At 48.6% G+C, this 25,356-nt stretch overlaps 1 long non-coding RNA gene across 2 annotated transcripts; it reads right to left on the bottom strand.

The window, feature by feature from the left end:
• Positions 1 to 421: 421 nt before the first annotated feature.
• LOC147913645 (uncharacterized) lies at positions 422 to 15,917 on the bottom strand. 2 transcript variants are annotated; one of them, XR_015548574.1, is made up of 3 exons: positions 15,569 to 15,917; positions 13,816 to 13,900; positions 422 to 1,452 (listed from the first exon to the last, which is right to left on the bottom strand). It is a non-coding gene; the product is annotated as an uncharacterized LOC147913645 (long non-coding RNA). The 2 variants fall into 2 exon arrangements; XR_015548575.1 differs by lacking the exon at positions 422 to 1,452 and adding an exon at positions 9,859 to 10,021.
• Between the last annotated feature and the right edge of the window lie 9,439 nt (positions 15,918 to 25,356).

Here is a 25,356-nt window from a genome sequence, read left to right on the forward strand (position 1 = left end):
GACCATCCAGGGGCCTTGGCACTTTGCTTGTTTAGAGTCTGTATCTCCTCCTAGAACGTCAGCTCCACGACACATGCTTACAGGCGGTTTTGTCACCATGTGGCCCAGTGATAAACAGGACCTGGCACATGAAGGGCACACAGGAAGGATTTGATGAGTGAACGAACAGAAGGAAGAGGGTGCAGGCCGGCAGGGACAGAGACCCCAGTTTGTGGCATGATTCCCAGGGATGTTTGTACTTCCTCATTTGCTCCCAATTGAACTGTGGGAATAGACTCTGTTCAGAAAAGAGTTTTCAAGTAGGACTGTCTTCTCAAGTATTTTTCACTGGCTTCTAGTCGCCTCTTTATCAAAAAGCATTGTTTTTGAAAGCTAATCTCTGAATGATGACGTAAAATAAAAAGACCTCTGTAGTTCTCAAAAAGGCAGAAAATAGACTTTATTCCAAAAGAGAATTTTAAAATTGTGTTTAAAGAAAAAGATGAGTTACGTTACTAACTCAAATGTTTTTCACAAATTCCAAATCTTTCTTCTCTCCAGTCAAGCCTCTGCAGGATGTGCTCTGAGCCCTCAGCCCACAAGAATTTGGCCTCAATCTTCTTCCTGCGGGGGCTTCTCAACTCTTCCAAGCCAGGCAGTGAGAATGGTTACAAGGCTGGTGACACCCATGGGCCCAGGGGTACTGGGCTGGCGCCCACTGGTATTCCCAGGGAGAACCCCAGTCCAGGGATTTCTGTGTGTGTCCCAGCAGCGAGCTGGCCGTGGGCAGCTGACAGGAAATGGCTGAGCGGGCAGGGGGATCTGAATGAAAACCCCAGACCGAAACCAGCCCGCCTCCCTCATTTCGGCCAGGCCCTGCACTGATGCCCACACACAGCCTGCCCAGACGCCAACCGAGAGCTCTGCCGTGGTCAGAGGGGGCCACAGAAGCTCCCCTGACACTAAATTCCGTCAGGCCACCTTTGAAGATCCACCAAAACGGCATGCTATGAGAGCTAAGCTTTCCTAAGACCAAGTTCTCAGGCCAGACGTGACACCAGAGGCTGGCATGTGTTCCGTGGAAAGAGCCGAGACGTGTGAGTTAGCCTCGCCTTGCCAGGACCACACAGCCCTGGGACTCATCTCACTGGAGCTTGGCCCATTAAAGGCAGCCGTCCCGTGCTGAATTCAGCAGGTCTCCTCCTTAGCTGGAGAAGGGCCCACGTCCCGGGACTTCTAGTATGTTCCTACTGAGGGCTTTAGGAGACTGCGTCACACTTCACGAAGGGCCTGATCCTCTCTGACCCCCATCAAGAGCCCCGGCTGGCAGCCTCTGCTAAGCAGTCCAAGTGGTTCTGAGGCCAGGGCCGGGCTCAAGTGGGTCAGGTAGGAGATTCAGATGAACGACTTGGCCAGAGTCACCACGTGATCCACACCACACGCCACATCCACAGGCTCTCCTGGCACCGTCACCTGAAAAACACGACCCAGCACACCGTGAGGGGAAATGGCTGGCTGGGAGGCAGATGGGCTCAGAGGCCCAGCTGGGCCTGATCCGGGCTCTGCCTGTTGGTAGATGACTCACCCTCTCTGACTTGGGTCCCTCCCCTGGGAATGGGCATGCTTATACCTACCTTGCAGGTCTGCTGAGAGGAGTCAATGCCATCACCATGGAAAGGGCCATCCCAACTCCCCACCCCGTCACCGGCAGACATGACAGTTCACGCCCACCCCTCTAAGGGGCTGCTCTAGGCTCGAGCACAGACCCCAAGTGCACCATCCCGGGACCTGCAGAGCCCACAGAGGCTACTCCCCTCTGTGCGTGACCCCGCCAGAGTCAACACCTGCTCTCGAGCCAGCTGTTCAGTGACCTTCCGGGGGTCACCACCATGTCCACTGGAGCAGCTCCAGAAACCCCTTCTCCTGCCTTCAGGGTCCACTCTGGGAACGAGGACCCTGGCCTCACCCTCTTTCCACCAGCTCCAGCTCCAGACTCAGGCAGGCTGTTCCCCGAGCCCCGTGCAGCCTCGAGGAGGGGTGTTTACTGTGTCTCAGAAGGTGCCAATGCCTGCTGCCCGTCTCGCCAGCACCACCCACCTACGCTGACGACACTCTGTCACAGGAGGCCCAACTCTCGAGGTAACGAGCACACAGCCCTCGTGCAGATGTGCAGGCTCCGGGCTGTATGCCTTTAAATGACTCGCAGTGTTGCACAGCCTGGCCTTGGAAACGGACTCCCCAACCAGCTCCGGGTGTGTCCACGACTCGAGGGTCTCCATGTGCACACAGCCACGCCAGCTCCCCAGGAAAGGGCACTTTCCTTCTCTTGTTGTGCTACTATTCTTATTATTGCTGTTACTGTTATTCTGGATAGGTAATACATTCACATGGCTACAATATAAAATGACATTCAGTGAAGAAGAATAAACAGGTATTAAATACCTTTAGTATCACCCCTGTCACCATCTGCCCCATTCCCCACCTTCCCTCTGAACTGGAAACTACCTTTAACTGGTTTCTGTTGTCCTTCCAGAGGTTCTTGATGCAAAAAGACGCAAATGCAAGTAGTCATGCGTCGCTTCACCATGAGGACACGTTCAGAGAAACGAGTCGTTAGGTGATTTCGCCTTGTGAACATCGCAGAGCGTCCTCACACAAAGCTAGATGGTATGGCCCACTACACACCCGGGCTGTGCGGCACTAATCTCATGGGACCACCGTCCTGTGTGTGGTCCCTCGTCGACTGAAACGTCCTCATGTGGTGAATGACCATAGAGTGTTTCCTCAGGTGGCAATTTTTAAGACAGTGCACCTGCCCCACTCACTCCTCAGACCCTTGCCTGGATGCTGAAGCTGCATCCGAATTCTGCCTCCCTTCCTGGCGGCAGCGCTCAGCCGGGCAGTGTGACAGCTGGAAAGGGGACCTGTAATAGCCTGTGGAGTTGACTGAGCTAAATGGGGAAAAGGCCTAATCCAGATTTAGACCCGGCCTAAAAGCCCAGACGTAGCAGGCGCTGACCCCGGAGCTTGGCGCCTTTGGGGTTGGGAGAAGAGTCCATTAAGGACTCCTGGTCACAAGGTAAATGGATGTTAGTGACCAATCTGTGCCACCTGCCCCGCCATCCCTAAACAAACATCTTCAGCAAAACCTATTAAAGCAATCACTCAACAAACAAGCAGCAGTGCCCCAAGTTCAAGTTCAAGGCAAAGGCATGTAGGAGCAGAAAGTGCTCCAGGCTGGCCATGGAAGCAAAGAAACATGTCGCCTCTGTGGTGACGGGGCCCAAATGAGCTCTTAGCAACCTCCCCAGGCCATCAGAGCACATGGTATTGACCTTCCCAGGGAAAGGGCCCCTCTCCACGCTCCTCTGTAGCCAAGCTGCTGACTTGAGCACCAATGTCTTGCTCCCCCAGTGGCCACTAGAGCCCAAAGCAGAGTAAACCACTTGGCCTTGGTTTCCTCGCCAGGAGAATGGTCTCGGCTGAGGCTGGCCTCCGGAGTGCGGGCCTGGCCTCTGAGAGCCCTCTCTGGGGACAGCGGGCAGCTCCCCTGGGGAGCAGTCCCTCACTGCCTCACAGTCTCTGAACTGAGCCCAAGAGAAGACTGCTCTCAGCCATGTTTTATTTCTGTCCTTGTCAAGGTTCAAAGGAGTTTCTATTCTAAACCAATTTATACTCACATTACTGCAAAGGTAAATAGTTCCAAAACGAGGAGCACACTTAGCCTGAGTGAGTCCTAAAATCTGGAGCAGAATCAGTTTCGAGCCTCTCTCTCCACGATGACAAGTGTCTAAAGCACACCCCCACCAGGGGAAAGACAGAGGAAGGCTGAGAGCCAGCACTGAAGCGGGGCTGGGACCCCCGGCCAGACTCACTGCTCCTGCACTTGGCTGCATCAGAAACGTCCTTCATGGCACCAAGAGGCCAGGTTGACAAAGGGACAGAGCTCAGCCTGCAGGGAGGCCACGCCCCAGAGCGCTCGACTTCCACAGGCACCTCTCCTGGGATGTCGGACCCGCCCAGGCTGTGGCCACTGAGGCGCCAAAGAAGAAAGAGGCCGGAAGTCAGAGGGTTTCCCAGCTTGTGCTCCGGGGCCCAACCTGGTCCTGCCCAGAGGGGCGCACGGGGAGGGGGGGCACAGTCTGCAGGCAGAGCCCCAAGTTCACATCGCAGCCCAACCCCGAGGGGCTGGGAGACGCAGCAGCCCCTCCGACTCCTGGAGTCAGTGTCCACAGGTGCCGGCTGTGGGGAGAGCCGACCTTCACAGGGGGTTTGCAGGGTGAGAGAGAAGACCACAGAGCGCCCAGCTCCCCGCACAGCTCTCTGCCCCTCAGAAAGTCTGTGCTGTTTGTCTGAGGACAGAGGGCACCGCCCGGGGGAATGTCATTCAGAAATGTCCCCTAGCAGCCTGTTCGCACGCCTGCAGTGCTGCCCTTTAGTCACAGGATCCTGTAAAGACCAGGTAACACCTGGTCAGTGTGTCCCTACCTCTTCCTTCTCTCCACCACCAGGGACCCTGAATCTCCAGCTCAGGCCCTCACAAAGGAGGGGACTATGGTGGAGACGCCACCATCTCCAAGTCAGGCACGTCTGAGTCTGAATCTTGGCTCTGCTTCTGACTAGATGTGTGACCTTGAAGAAACCACTGAACCTCTCTGAGCTCTGAGCATCAATGTGTAGCAGGAAAACATTCCATGAAGCTTCTGGAAGGGGAGGTGTGAATCAGGTGGCTCAGAGGTCACTTTCTGGCCCTACACGCTGTCAGAAAAGCCCAGGATCTGTGAGTCTAAGAATAACTAGTTATACCATTGTAGGAGCTACAAAGAGGCTTTATTCTTTTTCTTTTCTTTCTTGCAATACTTTCTTTTTTTTTTTTTTGTTGAGGAAGATGCACCCTGAACTAACACCTGTGCCAATCTGCCTCTATTTTGTATGTGGGTCGCTGCCATGGAACGGCCACTGACAAATGGTGTAGGTCCATGACCGGGAACCGAACCCGGGCCACCAAAACAGAGCGCACTGAACTTAACCACTAGGCCACGGTGTCGGCCCCTCAGAATACTTTTTGAATGATGTAACATACCCCCCACTGCAGATTAATAAGAAAATACAGTTTTTAAAAGAATAAAAATCACCTGCAATTAAAAACAGTGAGCACAACAGGACAGACTGGAGTGAAGTCCAACTACCAACAACAGACTCGTCTCATCTTTAAGAAACCCAACCTAGTTGACCCCTGACCTGGTTCCTGCCCCCATCTCTCCCAGAGCCCCGGCCTCGCACCTTCAAGCTTGTACAGAGCGGAAGGGCCAGGCCGTCGGCCCTCAGTACCATTCTGTCAAGCCCTGGCCTGCACCCATCCTCCCCACCCCAATCACAAGGTGACAGGGAATAAAGGAGCTCTGCAAACACTGAGGTCTCAACAAACGTGTGGGGGAGGATGCCGGAGTGGCCAGAAAGCAGCCATCACAGGAACAGAATGGAGCGTCCTCTCCCTGACGGCATGGGCACAGGAAGGCCGTTCCCACAGGGACGGAAGGGGTCATGAAGGGGGCTCTGTTCTGAAGGGCAAGCGGCGTCAGGCCCCAGCAGCCTGCTGCCTCCAGCTCCACAACAGAGGCCCACGCTTGGCCCGGCCATTTCTACAGGGAAAATGCTCTCCAATTTCAAATCTTATCTCATGGCTGATCTTCGCTCTAATGTGGAGGAAATGAAAGCAGGTGGGAGCCCTAGCCACAGCGGTCATTCATCCAAACCCAGTGGCTTCACTGTGTCCCCAGCTTCCCCTCAGAAAGAAGCCCTCTTGGTGGGGTGACGAGAGGCCATGAGGAGCCACCAAGACAACAAGCGGGACGTCTCCATTACCGATGTTCACGTCACCTGAGCTGCTGTCCACTGTCCTCCCACTGACTCTCCATCCCCACACGTCATGGGATTTCCAGGCTCAGTGAACAAGCGAGCGAGTGTCAACCGGCTTGGGAACAAGTCTGCGTCACAACCATGTTCTTTCTAACAAGTTTAAAGTCTCCATTTTGACCTGTTCCTTAGAGACCTCACCTACCGTTTTTATACGGGAGGCAGGGCCTGCCAAGGTCACAGGGAACCAGGAGAGCCAGCAGCTGGGGGAAGGGCCCATGGAAACAGCCCCTAAAACACCAAAGTTCCTGGAAACATTCTGCAGTGAGTTTTTGAAAAATAAATCCTTATTGTATTTAAATTATACATTTCTTTTGCATTTTTACAAGTGTTTTTTAAAGATGCTTTACACAATTTCAAAAGACATTATTAAAATCCAGGCTGCAAAGGAAATACTTAGGCCTGTGTGTGCACACGGTCGCGTGCGCGCACACACGCTCTCTCCGCAGTCTGTCTCTGGAGGGAACATGAGAACCAGAACCGGTGGTGCCTCTGGGACAAGAGACGGGAGACTTAGTTTACATAAGACACTTTGTACCAAGTACGTATGTTCTGTATTCAAAAAAACAAATAGCTGTTTTTTAGAACTGACTTAGTAAACACCAGTAAGATAAACTACAATTTAAGAAAAAACCTTTCTCCCCTTTAATTCTGAAGTGAGCCTTTTTGTCTAATTGCACCTCCCCCTATGAAAAGCCTTATTTTTCACTTTGGTGCCTGCGGTAACGCACTGTAAATATTCAACATCCTGCTTTCTTTCAAATGCACCTTAAAACATTCCTCCACGTGGGCCTCTGCAAACAGCTCCAGTCACACCAGCTTTGTCATTTCAACTCTCTCCCTCTTGGCAGCCTCTCTGGCCCTCGTGGAGCCCAGCCTGCAGCTTGCTCCTCTCTGAGGCCTGGCAGGCCTGTTTCTCCGCTCCACGTGCCCACCCACAGGCCCTGATGAGGCCTCTTCCGGGGCACCGTGGGACTGGAACCCTTGGTCAGGCTGTCCCCTCCTTGGGCAGGCTGCTCACTCACAGCCCCAGGAAGGAGCTCAGGGCAGGGAGCCTGCAGCCTGAGAAGCTGGTGCTGGGCGCTCGCTCTGGCTCCTCACCACTACCCGGTCTCTCCTGATGCCCTGGCAGAGCGTGCGCTGGGGCAGGAGGAGGCCAGCTGGGACCTGGGAGGGGAAGCAGCGCCCAGGGACCTGGTCCTGGCCCAGCCGCACACTGGACGCTGCTGCCACATCAGGTAGTCTGCTCTGTGGGCACGCACTCACGCCCGTCCAGTCCAGCCTTACGCTCCATGGCAAATACCGGTCTTCCGGGCAACCGATTCCCACGCACCCTCGGATGTTCTGGCCTCACACAAACAGCTCTCCGTTGCATAGAAAGGAAAAGGGTGGCTTGGCTGGGCTAGGCCAGGGGCAAGTTACCAGGAAGAGGAGGGTCATGAGAATAGGCTTTCTAGAACCAGGTACGAACAGAGCCCAATGTTAAACTTCAATTTCTACCAGGCATTAACGCCTCCTTTTGAAGGGAAAAGTATACTATCCCCAAACCAAAGACATGTCCAAGCCCAGAATGACGCTGTGTCCAGCACATGGAGATGAGCACACACACGGAGCTGTAGGCCCAGGAGGCTCCTGGACACGGCCCACTCTGCTCGCTCCTTATGTACGCCCCTCACCCACAGTCATGGCCCACTCTGCTCGCCCCTTATGTACGCCCCTCACCCACAGTCATGGCCCACTCTGCTCGCCCCTTATACACACCCCTCACCCACAGTCACGTCCGACCACACCCTGCCCTCCACACCTCCTGAAGTCTGAGCACCCTCCAGTCCTGGTCATGCCCTGATAGAGGGAGACCTCCATCCGTCATTCCTTGTCTGGGTTTCCACATCTCGGGAGCATTTGGTCAAGGGACACAGGGTGACTGGGCACCTCTTTGGGCCGGGTCGATGTCTGTGTGCTGGGAGCTGGGACGGGACAGTGAGTGAACACGTACGGTTCCTGTCCTCATGGGGCAGCAGCTAGTCAAACAGTTAGAAAGAAACAAATGATCAAACCAATATATACGTGTTTACAAACTGTAAAAACTTCCATGAAGGACAAGAACAGACAGAGTGTCCTAGAGGACAGTCCAGGAGATGGAATCTAGACCGGGCTCTGGGAATGCCCACCTCCAGGACGGGGCCCCAGACCTGGTGGGGGAGCCTCCCGCTACCCAGCCTTCGGTCCCGACTTCCGTCCACATCAGCTCTGGGCACTCCTTGGCCAGAGAGGAGTGGGCCCACAGAGGCCCCATTGCACCACCCCCATTTGGGAAGCAGAAGTAGAAGACAAGACGTAGAGAAGCCAGGACTAAAATAATCCGGGCTGATAAATAGGGAATCCCTTTGTTATGAGCTGTAAGAGCCCCTCTGGTCTGACCATCACGCTGGGGCCTCCACCCATGTATTTTACGTGTTTAACAGAACAATTCAGTCTGGCCTCCAAAATGTTAGCAGACCTCAGGGGAAACCAACCAAGTCCAACTCCCACTGACCACATGCAAACGCTGGGCACATAGACGGGGGAGAAACCCAAGCTCTGATGCTCCCTCTACTGAGGACAGTCACTGGCACCTGGAGGGCGGCTGTGGGGTCTTGGGGGAAATCTAGAAAGGGATTTCATTTCAGTGTGACCCAAAACGTCCACATGGCATGACAGCAAATAGAAAACAGTCTACTCTAGTTGAATACTTTGCACATTTCCTATGGATGTCTAAGGATGTGACTCTGCACAGTTTAAGCCTTAGAACATTCTGGAAAATAGGTCATTGACAGCTCCAGAATGAGTTCATAATGACTCTTATTTTCTAAATCAAAATAGCTTTAGAAGAGTCTGGCGCCCTCGAGTCATTAGCAAATGGAAGTGCTGACTCCGAGTGACGGTGCTGAGGGATTACCCCAGTCATCACTGCGACCGAGGGTGCTGTGCACACAGTCACCCCCCCACAGTCCACGCCACAGCCCATGTGTGTTACAGGCCTGAGATCTGAACATCAGACAACAACTGAAGGGCAGTCAGGACTCTGGGTCGAGGGGGGCCTCTGGACAGTCCTCACAGTAGCGTGGGGCCACAGAACACAAATGAGGATGACCCGACTCATTGTCCCGGCCCAGACGCCTAAAGAGAAAACAATGACTCACCAGAGATGAGTAATTGAGATTTACAAATTAACATTTTTCAGTTGCAAGGAAATAGCGAACTGACTTGAGGATCCCCACAAAATGAAATTAATTTAGTTCAGTCTTACCCATCAGGTCAACTAAAGAGCAGCAGACTGACCTGACAGTCCCTGGTGGAACAGGAGAGGCAATCAAGGAAAGTGCACATCCGAGGGCGGGAGGCACCTGGGTGTCTGATGGCTTGGTAACTGGGCAAACCTTCGAGAACAGCTCCATTCCAGCCTTGCCTTTGATCATTCTCTCCCAGCACCTTGGAGAAATCGGGCATATTTCCCTCCACAAAACCCCAGGGCGTCTGACAAAGCGGCGTCCTGCCACCCCTAGTTCTTGCGGCAGGTCAGGGTTTGGGCTTGGCCAGGAGCGGGATGAGCCCCACACTTTCATTTCCCAATGGCCCTCCCGGGGAGTCACCAAACTTCTGCTGGTTTCCCCAGCACCCTGACATTCTCGAGGGTCCACCTCCTAACACTGACTGGCGTCCTCTTGAGAAAATTCACTTTCACGTGAGCCCAACCACAAACCAAAGGAACCAAAAACAAAACTCCAGGATGAAAAAAGACACACATTATACAACTTCAAGCCAAACAACGTCTGGATGAGCCACTCTCTGTAATTATCCACCCGGGGCGCCCCTCCACTGGATGGATGGACACTGAGAGCTGCCCACGGCTTGGGGTGAACCCAAGAGAGTGCAGCTCAGCCTGTCTCTGGGGCCACACGGGCTTGGCCACTTACTGGTAAGGGCAGCAAAGTGGCTGAGTCCACAGCGAATGGGGAAACCTGGACTTCTGGGTTGAACTCCATCAAGCTGAAGAGAGTGGGTGCAATCATTTCCGGAAGAGCAGTTTCCACTAGGTTTGGTCCGTTGCCAAGAATTCCGTAGCCTCAGACAAAAACATGTCCTTCTACATGACAGTAAAAACAGAGGTCAGTAAGTCAAACCAAGTGCAGCCCTCCTCACCAGAAATTCAAACTGCACCGCCGGGATGCTTTAGATCCACAGGGATTGTTTTCTCCTCCTTGATTGGCAAAAACGTTAATGACACTTGGAAAAGAATCAGTTTCTTTTCTCCTCTTTTAAATGCTTACTCTTGGTGTATGTCAAGCAAACTAACCAGGCTCAGAATACAAACTTCCCACACCTGGAGGGCAGCCTGGAGGGGCCCAGTCCACAAATCACCCAGAAACCCCATGTGAACACAGGAGAGCCTCAGAAGGGCAGTTGTCCCCCTACTAACAGCTCTAAGTTTCACACTGACCAGGAGAGCAAGCCAAGTACAAAACAACTTCTGGCCAGATGCCTAAAACTCTCAGAAATGATGTTTTGCTTATAAAAAGTGGAATACTCATCAGTGGTGCCAGATGTTTCAAACCAGGGGCATGGACCTCAGCGTCAAAACCCTAAGGCTCTTCTCCCTCTGTCTCTGTTTCTTGGTGCAGCCTCTCTGGAGAAGGCAGGGTCGGAGTCTCTGGCCCAGCCGACGGGAGGGGGAGAAAGCAGTTCCTTCTCCACTCCAGAGGTTTACTACAGAATTACTAAGCTCTGGGCTGGCTATTTGTCTACAGAGAAACCAGGGCTACTATCGTTCTGTCAGGAACGTCACCCTCACCCTCTACTAACTGAACTCACTCTAACTAGGTCGTCCCACAGCCACGTTCCCTCCCTCAGGCTGAGATCTGCGCCTGTGAATCCAGCAGACACGGATCCTTCCCCATCGACCCCCCTACAGCTTCCCAATGACCTGCCTGCAAGAGGCTCTCACCATTTCATACAGCACAGCCCGTGCCCCCACACGCCACGTGCTTAACCGTCCCCACTCCTGAGAAGAGCAAGTACCGGGGGACATTCACTCGAGTCACAGGAAGGGTCCATTACTGTTAGGAAGACAAACCAGTGAGAACTTGGACGGACTCTGGTGAATGGACAGAGCAGATAAGTGCCAGGTCATTCATTCACTCGACAAATATGTCCCAAACAGCAAACATACGCTAAACATCTACCTGGTGATGGGAACATGAGGGGAAGGAAGAGACCGGGTCCCTCTCTCTGAGTTCAGTCTAGTGGAGGAGGCAGAGGTCAGCCAAAATTAACACCCAATTAATCTGTGCTGACTGCAGGGAGGGCAGGACAGGGGCCTCCGTGAGGGAACGTCAGGGAGCCTGATGTAGTTCATGGGCAGGAGCAGTCGGGAGGCTTCACTCTATCCACGCAGTCTGAGGGATGAGTGGGAGTGTGGAGGGGAGGGGAGAGCACGGTATTCCACGTAGGGAGACAGCACCTGCACAGGGAGGGAGGGGCCATGGCCCACTGAGGGAGTTTAAACAAGGGCCGAGTGGATGAAGCCAGGGGACGAGGGGGAATATTTGCAGGACGCCCGTGGGGAGCAGGGAGGGCAGGTCATGCAGGATGCTGTAGACCACGGAAGGGTTTGGTCTTCATTCTAAGCACAACGGTGAGCCGGTAAGGGTTCTAAGTAGGGAAGGGACATGATTCCTAGAGGGGAAGGTGAGTGGACGTGGCAAACAGTGGAGAAGGAGCAGGTGGGGGACGAGCAGGGGTTCACTTTTGGACCCACTGAACTCACAGCGCTTAGAGACGGCCAAGGGCAAACGTCAAGTGGCACTGAGAGATGTCTGCACCTCCGAACAGCAGGCTGGGCCTCACCTGCTTAGCTTTCCAGCAGGATTTGATCTTGGTGCCTCTGCTGAGGGATAACTTTGGAAAACAGATTCTAAGTGCTTTGGTGAAGACAGCGGCACACCAACGGTCCCTAAGTTGACTCAAAAGGAAAAGAGGGGTTTACTGATCCAGAAAGTGTACACCTAGGTGAGCGAGGCTGGCAGAGCTGGGGCCTGGCCTCTGCTGCCTGACTCGCAGAGAGCTTCTTTACCTAACTGTGCTCTGGCAAGGGCCACTGGAAAGAAATCACTGTTGTCACTGACAGGGGAAGGCTCAGGCCACAGTCAAGATCATGGTTGTGGCGGGCTACTTCTAAAATGGCCCCTAGTGATCCCCGTCTCCTGCTGTTCACACCCACGTGTACTCCCCACCCTTGTGTGGGGGCTGGACCTAGTGACTTGCTTCTCACAAGCAGAAGGCCAGCAAAAGTGAAGGGAGGTCACTGCCCAGATTAAATGAGAGAACACTGGCTTCTGTCTCACTGGCACTCCGTCTTACCCTCTCATTTGGTCACTCTGATGGAGCCAGCTGCCATGTTGGGAGCTGCCACATGGAGAAGCCTACATGGCAAGGAACCGAGGAAGGCTTGGCCAGCAACCATTTGCTGGACAACTACCAGCAAGGAATTGGGGCCCCTGCATCCTGCCAACAACCATTGGTGTTGCTCCTGGAAGCAGAGCCTTCCCAGTGGAACCCTACGATGACTGCAGCCTTTGAGAGAATCAGAGCCAAAGACCCAGCTAAGCCCCCCCAGATGCCTCACCCACAAAATTCAAGTGGTACTTCTACCCACTGCTGCTGGCAGTATCAACTGGTAAAACTTCTGGAAAGCAATTTAACAATACATTCTGACAACAATAAAAATATCCTACTCCTTTGACACTCCTGGGATTTATCTTCGAGCAATAATCCAAACGAAAGAAAAAGTCACGTATGCACACAAGATAAATGTCATAATATCTCCAACGGCCACTGCACTCCGCCTCCAAAGAAGTATGCCACCTGACAACAGGGAAATGCTTAAGTAATTATTTAATAAAATGGTTAAATGAATAATTAATTATGATAAATTAAGTTGACGCTGTATCATACAAATATTAAAAACTATAACTGTGAAAACATTATCACCATGGAAAAATGCTTTATGTAAGTATAAATGATAAAACAAGCATATAAAACCACACCTACGCTGTGATTACTGTATACAAATGTGCACACATGGGGGCCGGCCCGGTGGTGGAGTGGTTAAGGGTGCACGCTCTGTTGCGGTGACCCGGGACTCCCAGGTACGGATCCCGGGCGTGCACCGATGCACCACTTGTCAAGCCATGCTGTGGCAGCGTCCCATGTGGAATAGAGGAAGATGGGCACAGATGTTAGCCCAGGGGCAATCTTCCTGAGAAAAAAGAGGAGGATTGGCATCGGATGGTAGCTCAGGGCGAATCTTCCTCACCAGAAATAAAAATAACAAAGAAAGAAAAGAAAAAAAAATGTGCACATATGAACGAGGACTGGAAGAACACACTAGACAATGAAGAAAGGTGATTTCATGTGCTGGTAGGATTACTGAGGATTTACACAAGATCCAATCTTATTTTGAATGGCCCTCCCTTCAGACAAATATCAGACACAAAAAGGTTAAATATACAAGCTTCAGAAAGTTTCTCAATCATTCCTCCCTGCACTAATCACATTCTTCTCAAATCAGTGAAAATCAAGCTCCTTTTAGGGGACACTTGTTTTCTCTTTGAAAGCCTCACACAGTTTCCTGTCTCTGCTGAGAGAAAGGCTCACAGCTCCTCTGCTGAGGGGTGGCTCTAATCCTCCACCCAATCCTTTATCCGTTCCTTTCCATGGGAGCCAGGGGTGAGGCAACTGGGAAGGGACAAACAGAACAGTGGCCCCAGGAAGTGATAAGAGAGGTAAGAGTCAAATGAAGGCAGGTGGTTTTAGCCCATGAGAGCCGCACCGCTCACAGCTCCATACTGCACCATCCCAAGGGGGTGTAAGGTCCACTACCTGTTTGCCCAGCTGCGCCCCATCCACCAGAATAGACTTCTCCTTTATCCGTTAGGAACAGACTATGGTCCTGACCACAGGCGACCTATCAGACGAACAGAGGGAAGGCTGATGAGAAGAAATCCTTGGAAGCCCAGTGTCCCGCTCAAGGGACCCAAAGAACTGGAGCATTCCCTACCGCCCTGGAGCCCCGAGGGTGCCGGGCCCAGGCAGGCTCCACACGGCCTCCACTTCTTAATCTTTCTCACTCCACTGCAGCCTGGTTTCTGCCTGCCCCCCCACTGACGCGGCTCTTTCTAAAGGAAAGGGCCAGATGTCCTGAAGAGAAGACCCAAGAGCTCCTCCATCCCAGTCCATCCCTGAGGAACCACTCCCTCCTCCACAAGCCTTTCTCTTCCCCATCCCTCTCTTCTGCCTCTCCAGTAGCTTCCAATCTTGCTCCCGAGCTCAGCCATACTCCTTACCCTTCAGTGTTGGAATCCTTCTCCAAGGTCTGTCTTCTGCCCTCTTCTCTCCTCCTCTTCACACTCCCCTGGGAGGCTGCATCCATTCCAAGGCTTTCCCTGTCACCTCTACACTGTTATCTCCAGTCCCGACAACTCTACTTAGTTTCAGACCTGTTTTTCTAACTGCCTAATGAAAAGCACCATTTACTAAATGCTTATTATGCCAGGCACTGTGCTAAGTCAATAACCAAGAACACCTAATAAGAAACCGAACCTCAGAGAAGGTTGGTAACTTGCCCAAAGTCATCCAGTTAATATGTGGGGAATCAGGGACTTGAATTCGCATCCATGGGACTTTCAAGTCTGTGCAAGAAGCACTATACTGCAAACTTAAAAGCAAATTCACTCTCTACCTCCTCCTCGCTTCTCTCTCCCACTCAACCCAAGCCTGCTCCTCCTCTAGGACTCCCCCATCTAGGTTGAGCACATCAGCAGTCACTCATTTGCCTGTAGAGTCAGGCTCCACTCCTTCTAGCTCACTCCCTGCACATCTTATCAAGCCCCAAATCTGGTCAATCCTACTTACATGTCTCTGCACATGTCCCTTCTCCCCACGCCTTCCCAAGTGGCCTTCATCATCTCCTCCCCCAACTCTACAAAACCCTGCATCGCTCACTCTCCACCTGTCTTCCAGCCTATGCCACAGCACTCCCCTGTAAGCATACCAAACTCCAGCCACTCCACGTGCTCTCAGCAGTTAAAGTCTCCACCCGCCCCCTCCCCTCTGCCATGAAACCTTTCCCACCACCCATCCCCGGCCTATCTGGTAGATTCCTCTGCCACCTCCTCCACGATGCCTTCTCTCCCTTCCATTCCATCCCCGGAAGACTTAACGACTCCCCTTTTGGTACTCTTATAGCACTTTCTGTATGCATTCATTTATGTATTTAAGTATTGATTATAGATATCTACCATGTGCCAGGAACTGCCCCAAACATGGGAATAAATGGTGAACAAGATAAAGCCAGCCTGGAACACACACAGAGCCTGGGCACACTCAGGTACAGCTAGTTTTTTCAACTTGTCTCTCCCACTAGAGTGTTTTCCCCCCAAACCTTATTCAACTTGGAACCCCATGTTCCAGTACTGAACATCCTGGCCTACAGTAGCCAGGGTATAATTTGTATAAAATAATTTATTAATTCAGAAAATCACCCTAACAAATTTCCCATCACCCCACTCAAGTTTCCCCCTTTCAAAAGTGCCCCAGGGGGCAGAATGAGTGGCTCTCAGCCCACGCCTCTTACCTGGACCACCTGTCCATCGAAGGCCTGCGTTCTATGGACTTTGTGACTTCCACTAATGGCTGAGGGCAATCTGGGGAGAAGCAAAACATATGGTCATGGTAAGCACTGTGGAGTTCTGGCCTCTCCTCTGTCATTCCTCACTGGCAGCCCCATACACACACATAGTAACTGTTAGGGAAACTCTCTAGGTCAAAAAGAAGGCAGAGTTAGACACAGGTGCGAAGGTAAAATAATACAAACTAAATCGCTTGGTGATTTTAATATGCTGCCAGAGCTGAGACTGGTGTTTAAACCCACCAGCATAACGCGAGGAACTAGAGGGAAATTTTTTTAAAGACCAACAGAAATAGAACTGAAACAGAGGAATTTTTGAAGTTAATCAATTTGGCTAAAAATAAAGAAGGAATCCAAAGAAGGTCCAGCCATCCCAATCAATGCTCATGCACCTGCCCTCCCACCAGGCTGATGCACGGAGCTCCCCCTGAGATGGAACAACACCCTCCACAGCTCTCCGTGGAGCGCTCACTGCTCCTCTCAGGAATGAGGAACCTTGCTTGGTACTGTTCTGTGGCTCTATCACACAGTAATCACTCCAGAGATGTTTAATGCTCAACACAACTTGGGGAGGGGTAGTCCTTGTGGGAATTCACCTGTAAGGTTCATTTTCCACCACCTTCCTTCCACATTGTCCGTAATAGCTGTTTCCCAGGCTGAAGACTAAAGAATACCACCACCAATGAAATCAGTTCTACAGGTTTGGGGAATCTGAGAATGTCAGGACTGGAAGGGGGTCTGGAAAGTGGTCCTAATCCAACTGCTCACCCAACTGCCACTGGGTTTCCTTCTCCAATATTTCCAGCCAGTGCAGGCACACCTCCAGGCATGCTGGGGTGCAGACATGCTGCAACAGGCTGGGCCACCTATACTTTCCCTCTGCTTCCCCTCTGGGCCCTCGTTCTGCCTCTCAGGAATTCCATGAGAGGCCAGCACCTCCTGTGAAAGGCCTCAGCAACCCCATTTTTTGGACCTGTCACCAGGCTGCCCTCAAGGCCAAGTCCCCTCTGAAAAGAGTTCCTAAACACCACCTTCGCCTTTTCCTACAAAGCACCCTAGCCAGAAAATGAAATGTGATGAATTTCGTCAAGTTGGCCTTCTCTGGAATAACCGCTTTTTTGGAGAAGGTCGGGGTTACCCAGGAGCCTGGAGTCTGAAAGCCCCACGTCTTGGAGGAAGTGTTAGCAAACAGGCTTCTCTCAGTACCATAGAAAAAGCCGTTTACACACGTAGCCCAGCTCAGTGACTTCACAACAAAGGCAGGCCTTGATGAGGCTGCCTGGTGTGCGCTGTCATGTTTATAAATACCTGAGATTTCCCAAGAACCACAGAGAGCAGAGAACAGAAAAGAGTCAGCAAGGTCTGCCCAACACAGTCTCTTGAGCCATGCTCCTGATTTGCTCGGGAAATGCCAACAGCTTCACAATCAGATGTGGCTCAATCAAATGGGCCACTTCAGGCCCTATGGCAAGAAAGTGGTCCCCCCACCCTCCATCAATCTTGAACAGGTCAATTCACGTCCTTCACCGTCTTGTCAGGACGAGAGTGGGCTCTGCCGCAGGAGACCTGTAGCACCTGTGTCTCCTGAGGTCTGTCCAGAGGCAGTGGGACGGGTGAGAGCTCCAAAACACACGCGTCTCCCCTCGCTGAAACAAACACAACCAGGGCCAGTGCACTGACGCAGAGTCAGAGCACTTCTAACATGACAGATGACACTGCCCCACCCCCACATTGTTACACAGTGAGATCGGAACGACTTACTCAAGCCACATAAGTTAGTAGCACAGCAAGGACCAGAACTCTGGTCCCCAAGTCCAACCCACTGCACCACACTGCCTCCATGACACACGGGGTTACTGAAAAGCATCCTTAGTCTTCTTAAAGAAAGCTCTTCCCATGTCATTTCACACCATTTGAATTTTTCAGGAACGTAAAAGCAATAGCCACTTTCTGCAACAGCCACTAGGATTTCTCAGTACGGTGAAGAACACCACATATTATATGACACCACTTCTAATAAAAGGAAGCAAAAAGAATACATTTGTAGATGCATTTGCTTGCACATGCATTACATCTCTCCAGAAGGATAAACTGGAAACTGTTAACACAGGTTGTCGACAGGGAGAAAAATCATGATGCTGGGAGGACAGAGGTAGAAAGCAGGCTCTTCATCATATGTTCTATGGCGCCATTAGGATTCTGAATTATGCAAATATGTTATCTATTCAAAATAGAAAATTTTAATTTTTAAATGAGCAAGTAAGGGGGAATGTTGTCTAGAAGTCACTCTAAAGAAGAAATTTGAGGCCGGCCCGGTGGTGCAAGTGGTTAAGTGTGCGCGCTGCGCTTCGGCAGCCCGGGGTTCATTGGCTTGATCCTGGGCAGGCACTGACGCGTCGCTTGTCAGGCCATGCTGTGTTGGCGTCCCATATAAAGCAGAAGAAGATGGGCACAGATGTTAGCTCAGGGCCATCTTCCTCAGCAAAAAGGAGGAGGATCGGCATCAGATGTTAGCTCAGGGCTGATCTACCTCACAAAAAAAAAATAAAATAAATAAAAAATAAAAGATTTAAAGAAGAAACTTATTGTTCTTTATAATCCTACTGGAGAGGCAAGATTGGTCCACGTAGGGAATTCCTCTGACAGGTTTTAAACAATGAACTTTTGACTATTTACAGTGGAGGCTGGAGTTGAGGAGAAGATCTGCGAACGCACTGGTTCTCAACATACTCCTCACTAATGACCCCCTATCTTCTTTTATGATCCCCATCTTTAAAAACATTTCATCTACCAAATAAATGGCATTATGACTGTTATAATAATACACTTGTCCATTCATATTCATCAGTGACTGATATAATTTGCAGACAGAGCTTTTGATCTGTATGAAATAACTGGTTTATCACAATGAGATGATGTGATTCTAGGCAAAATCAAAGAAAATGGACAATGTTGTTAGCTCATATTAGTAGCTGAAAATATGAAGTACTTTAAAATACTGACAAGTGATTCACATCCCCCATTACTATCTGCATGGACCCCTAAGGGCCTGGGAAAAGTTAATATATAACATTGAAAGGGAAACTGGCTCTAGGTCCAACTACCTATTGACAGGAAATACAGAGGACAGAGGATCATGTCAACCAGCACCACAGGGATGCATTCAACAAACTGAAGACTGGAAAATTCTATAGAATAAACAATGAGATTTCTTCGTTAAATACATTTCAAGGAAAAAAGATTCAAACAGACTTAAAAGACTATAAAAGTCTTCTCAACCACTTGCAATGTCTAGACCTTATCCAGCTTTTGATTCAAATAAATTTTTAAAAATAAAATAAAAATCTATTGACACTTATAAGACAACTGTCAGTTTGAACACTGACAAACTATTTGATATTAAGGGATTACATTGTTAATTATTTTTAGGTGTGATGCTATACTTACCACTCTTTTCAGTCCTTATTTTTTTAGATATGTACTGAAATATTTATGAATGAAATCAATTTTCTTATGATTTGCTCTAAATTTGCTGAGGGAGAACATGGGGGAAATGCGTAAAACAAGATCGTCATGAGCTGACGATGGCGGAAGCTGGTGATGGCCCATGCGATGCATTATACTATTCCATCCACTTCTGCGTATGTCTACAATCATTCTTAACAAAAGGTAAAAAGAAATGTCATTTGGCATCGTACAGCCAATAAAGACTTCAATACTAAGGGTAAAAGGATTCTGATATGAAATTCAGTGAAAAAAGGCAGAAAACAAAATATACACTGTGATCAAAATTCTATAAACAGACATTTGCATACAAATGAGGGAAGTGGGAAAAAAATGAAAAGAAAGATTTGTCCAGTATGTATTTCTGGGTAATTCCCCTTTATTTTAAAAAAATGTTTCATATTGTCCTCATAATATTGATTGACTAGTGTCTACTTTTGAAAATATCATAAATCATTTCTAACATTTTATAATCCAATTTCAAATATCTGGAATAAAGCCTCCATCTTAAGGCTTTCATTGAATTTTTTCCCCAGACCACATTCTAGGCACTGTAGAGTGTCTCAGGATATCTCAAGCTAGGAAACAAAGGTCATCACTCTGGGGCCAAAAAATAACATCCCTACTTATCAGCAAAGGACCTTTACCAAACAGGCTGAAAATAATCTAGTCCAGATAATTCCAAACAATGTGCCTTTCAAGACTCCATCTATGTTGTTGTTACAGTTTGCTTTATGTCATCAGATTCTTGAAAATCAGAGGGAGCTTCCTCAGCGAATCACAGCAGAAAAAGCCAAGGGGAGAGCCTCAATTTTCTCTTTTCGGCTCCTGTGAAATCCAAACTGAGAATCTCTGTTGAGTTCCATCCACCAAACTTTCGTCCCATCCTTAGTTTTAGAGGACAGCAGTGTGAATCCATGGCCACAGGCGGCAGGTGAAATCTGAAAAAGAGTTCCCATAAAGCATTCACTGATCTGGGACGTCCAGTTTTTCCAGCAATAAATGGCAGCTTGTTTACCCATTCCAAGAACACACACTATTAACACAGCAACCAACACTTATGGAATGTTTGCTACATGCTAAGTGTTTGAGATGCACTATCTCATTTCATCTTCACACTCACCCAAGGATCTAGTTATCAGATCCTCCCCATTCACCAAGACACAGTCTCACAAAGCAGTAAAGTTGAACATTACCTTAGTTTGAATCTTGGCAACACCAGAGGGTCTACAGCTGGTAGACCCTGACCAGCTGTGTGACCTGACACAGACTGCTTGACTTCTCTGTGTCTGTTACCCTCTATGTGAACTGGAGTTGAGAATAATATCTCTCTTATTGGGTTGCTGTCAGGACTAAATGAGTTAATAGAGCTAAATCCCCTACAGTGAATAGTACCTGACTTAACGTGTAAGAGCGACAGTATGTACTCACTATCATTACTGGTGGTAGTAAGAGGAGTAGTCGATAGAGGAGAAAATCGAGGCTCCTAGAGATTAAGTAACTTGCCTAATACAGTCACGTGGCTAAGAAGTGGAGGCTGTCTGATTCCAGAATGCACCCTCTTGACCCTGATGCTGCACCGTGACGTTCTCAAAGCCCTGACGAAGAAGCATTCATACCACAGCCACAGCGACAGTGACACATTCACAGCCAAGTGACTCTGTTGGGTGTTTCACCCAAATGCGATGTGATGTTATCAATCCTCACTTTCACGGGCCACGTGAGAAAACTGAGGATTCGGTAGGGCTGAAGCCAAAGGCAGCCTGGCTTTAGAATCGGTTCCTTTTCCATAAAACCCAGAGTGAGCACCTTCCCGGGTGGCCTGGGATAGGCCTAGTTTACACCTGATGTCCCAACGTTCACTCTCGAACAAACTGGACGACAAATTCTATGGTCATCCAAATGATGCCCGACTGTCTCTTGGCTGTTTACAGTTCAGCACAGGCCTCTGTAGTCAATCTCAGAGACTATATATAAACCTAATCCTTAGGAAAAGCCAGCTGACCAATAATGAACAAATGTGAAGAATTTTCTTGGCAGGGGTGCCGGCCCTGTGGACTAGTTCCCAGTGGGTGAGTTCGGCGCGCTCTGCTAGGGCGGCCTGGGTTCGGTTCCAGGATGCAAACGTATACCACTTGTCGGTGGCCAGGCTGGGGCTGCGACCCACATAGGAAATAGAGGATGATTGGCACATGTGTTAGCTCAGGGTGACACTTCCTCAGCAAAAAAATAAGATTTTTTTTTAATTCCATCATTTCTGGAAGAAAGCTAGCTAAGTATTTCCTTTAAACTTGGCTTGTTGGTGACTTGTTTAATCAAGTCATCCCAAAGTGACATATCCCTCCTTTTGCCCTGTGATATTTTCTCTCCTCACATTCACAGGGAACATATACACATGCTTCCTTGTGTGAGTCAAAAAGGTCAGTTCCCTGGCCTTTGGGAACGGCTTGGGTCCACAGAAATGACCCACTGGGGAGGCAGGAGCCAGCCCCTGACCACACGGCAGGAAACAGAAAAGAAGCGAGTCCACAGAGGACGCCCAGCACTCTATGCTTTCTCTCATTGCTTGTGGTAGCTGTTGATTCAACATTCAACAAATACTTGGTGAGCACCTACTGTGTTATTAAATCTGCTAGTATGAGAAAAGGCTTCGAACAACACCTGACACAGAGTCAGCATTCAGTAAAGTGTGTTATAATAATGTGCCAGCATAGCACTTCCAACTACGGTGGAGTGAAGAGGTTAGCGAAGCTCTCACCAAAAAAGAACTACAAAGATGGACAAAATGGTCCAAAAATGGACCACTTCACGGCCTGAGAAATCAATAAAACACAAAGAAACTGAGGAATTATTCACAGAAGACTGCAAGAACTACAGGTAAGAATAGCCGGAGTCTTCAGACTTCTTGTCTTGTGCTGTTCCGTCCGCCCCAGCTCAGTTAGCACAGAAGTTTGAACAGGGCAGGGCTGGCCATGAAAACCTTCAGCTTTGTTGCCAGAAAGCACAGACTTACATTGGATGCTGAAACTGGAGGGTTCAAACTCAGGCCCAGTGGCAAACTAGTAGGAAACAAACAGGGAAAATGCACAACTTGACGAGCCTGATTGCAATCCTGATTGGGGCAAGAGGAGAGGCAGACCAGCCAGAAATTTGATGGGAAGATCCTAGAAAGGAGAGAGTGACAGAAGGCTCTGCACACACCCACACCAACTGGGAAACAGCACGAATGGACAGATGAGATCTGAGCACCAGTGCAAAGCAAAGATGAGGAGACTGGAAAACAGGCTGAATTTTGATGAGGTCCCAACCTACCCACAGAACCAAAGGTAGAGGGTAGAAACCTTACAAGCTCAAAGTGTTTGAGCACAACCTCTGCCCAAATCATTGCCCGACCACAAAGGTATGCACACGGGGGGAAACCCTCAGGAAGTCAGGCTAAAAAAATAAGAGAGAGGGGGACAAAACAGAAACCGAGCAAAGATGTCAGTGGCCACACACAGCAGAGGAGACTGAGGCTATAGATCAAGTCCATAAAAATTAAAAAAAAAAAAATTTCAGCATGAAAAATACCAGAATCCAAAGTTGTTATAATATATCATGAAAAATTCCAGTTTTTATACAATAATTAAGAAAGACTGACATATACTGGGGGGGATAACAACAGAAACTGACACACAGTGGACCCAGATGTTACATTTATCAAAGATTTCAATGAAGTGTTGTTCAAAGACTATTTTAAGACCATGTTAAAAACCATATGAATACATGATGACAATGACTTGACAAATACAGACTCTGAATACAGAAATACAAACACAAAAATGCTAAATGGAAATTCTAAAGTTGTAAAGTAAAATAACAAAATAAAGAATTCACTATATAGGCTCAACAGCAGATTTGAGATGGCAGAAGAAAGAATAAGTGAACTTGAAGAAATACCAATAGAGGGCCGGCCCCGTGGCTTAGCGGTTAAGTGCGTGTGCTCCGCTGCTGGCGGCCCAGTTTCAGATCACGGGCGCGCACCAACGCACCGCTTCTCCGGCCATGCTGAGGCCACGTCCCACATACAGCAACTAGAAGGATGTGCAGCTATGACATACAACTACCTACTGGGGCTTTGGGGGAAAAATAAATAAATAAATAAATAAAAGTCTTTAAAAAAAAAAAAAAGAAATACCAATAGAAAGTATTCATTCTGAAAAATAGAGAAAAAAAAAGACTGAAAAAGAAAACGAATGGTGCTGCAGAGACCTGTGGCACAACATCAATTGTATTAACAGTCAGGAAATGGGAGTCTCAGAAGGGCAAGAGAGAAAGAAAATAGAACAAAACACTTATAGAAAGAATGGCAGAAAACCCACCAAATTTTATGAAAAAACATAAATCTAAGATCAAAGATGCTCAACAAAACACAGTTAACCTGTTAAAAAACAAACTCTGGAAAGCATCCAAAGAAAATGGACTCATCAGGTACAAGGCAACAACAATCAGATTCACGGCTCACTTCTCATCAGAAACTATGGAGACCAGAAACGAATAGAATGACATATTCAAAGTCTGAAAGAAAAACTGTCAATCGAGCATTAATTCTATATCCAGCAAAATTACACTTTAAAAAAAATTGAAGATGGAATAAAGACATTACCAAACAAAGACTGACAGAATTCACTGATGGCAGACGTGTCTGAACAAGAACTAACGAAGTCCTTCAGGCTGACAGGAAATGACAGCAGATGGTCAGTAACAATCACAAGAAGAAATGAAGAACATCAGTCAAAGTAATTATAAAGGTAAATATAAAACACTGCACAAATATATTTTGTCTATCTTCATCCCTTAAGAGATTTAAAGGACAATCGCACAAAATCATAATTATAAATTGCTTTGCTGGGCTTCAAATGTATAAAGATGTGGTATATATCACAACAACCACACAAACGAGAGAGGAGGAAATGGAGCAATGTTGGAACAAAGTTGCCTTAGTTTCCTCAGAGGTCACTAAAAACCGGAAGTAGATTGTGATGAATTAAGACACATATTTTAATCCCAAGAGCAACTACTAAAAAAAACAAACAAAATATAGTAAAACACCCAACAAAGGAATTTAAAAGGTCCGCTAGAAAAATACCTATTAACCACAAAAGAGGGCCTCAACGGAAGAGCAGAGAGATAAAAATGACATAAAGAAACAAAGAGCAAAATGTCAGATGTGATCCGACCACATCTGTAACTACATTCAAAGGACATGGATTAAGCAACATCAGTGAAAATAGTGGAGCAACATAAACACTGGGAAACTGTCAGAATCCACTTTTCAAAACTCTGACAAAGAACCAAAGACTTCAAGCAACCTGGGGGATGTTTACTCCAGAAAAGCAGCTGACTCTCAGTCAGAACAGCAAGCTTGGTCGCATTTTAATCTGACCTATTCCCATCCACCTCTCCTCAGCTCTGCAGGAGCCCTCAACACCAACAGCTCACAATTTCAGTGGAAATCAGCAATCTGGCAGCCACGGGGGAGGCAGAAAAGGATTGGAACAACTGCAAAGCCCCACTCCCAGAGAACTCGCATTTCATCTGCATGGTGGTTCCCTGCAAGACCCCATTAACAAGGCTCTATTTTTCTGACCTGATGCAGATATCACCCAGAGCAAAAAGCTTTTCCTCCCGGGGTGTCTGTTGAAAACAATGAGAGGCTAATAATGAACATTAAAGCTGCCTGTGTGGTGCATAATAGTAGGAGCAAACAATATAGATTAACCCAGAAACTATCAACCAACTTGACCTGACGTCTCTAGAACACTCCACCCAAATAACAGCAGAATACACATCCTTTTAGAACACACAGGGAACATTCTCCAGGATAGACCATATGCTAGGCGAAAAAAGAAAGTCTCAATACATTTAAAAGGACTGAAATTAAAGTATGTTCTCTAACCACAACAGAATGAAATTGGAAATCAACCAATAAAGAAATTAGGAAAACCATAAATATTTGGAAATTAAACACTTCTAAATAACTCCAGGGTCAAAGAAGAAATTCCAAAGAAAACTGAAAACTACTTGAAGGGGAATGAAGACAGAAGAAATACAACATATCAGAATTTATGGGCTGCAGCTAAATAGTGCCTAGAGACAAACTCATAATTTGAGCTTTAAACTGAAGTTTAAAGCTTGTAATGTAGCTTCCAATACCTACATTACAAAAGAAAAAAGACCTCAACAATAGC

Source organism: Ceratotherium simum, chromosome 26 (genome assembly GCF_057802395.1).
Source record: "Ceratotherium simum simum isolate JZ-2026a chromosome 26, ASM5780239v1, whole genome shotgun sequence".
Lineage (NCBI taxonomy): Eukaryota > Metazoa > Chordata > Mammalia > Perissodactyla > Rhinocerotidae > Ceratotherium > Ceratotherium simum.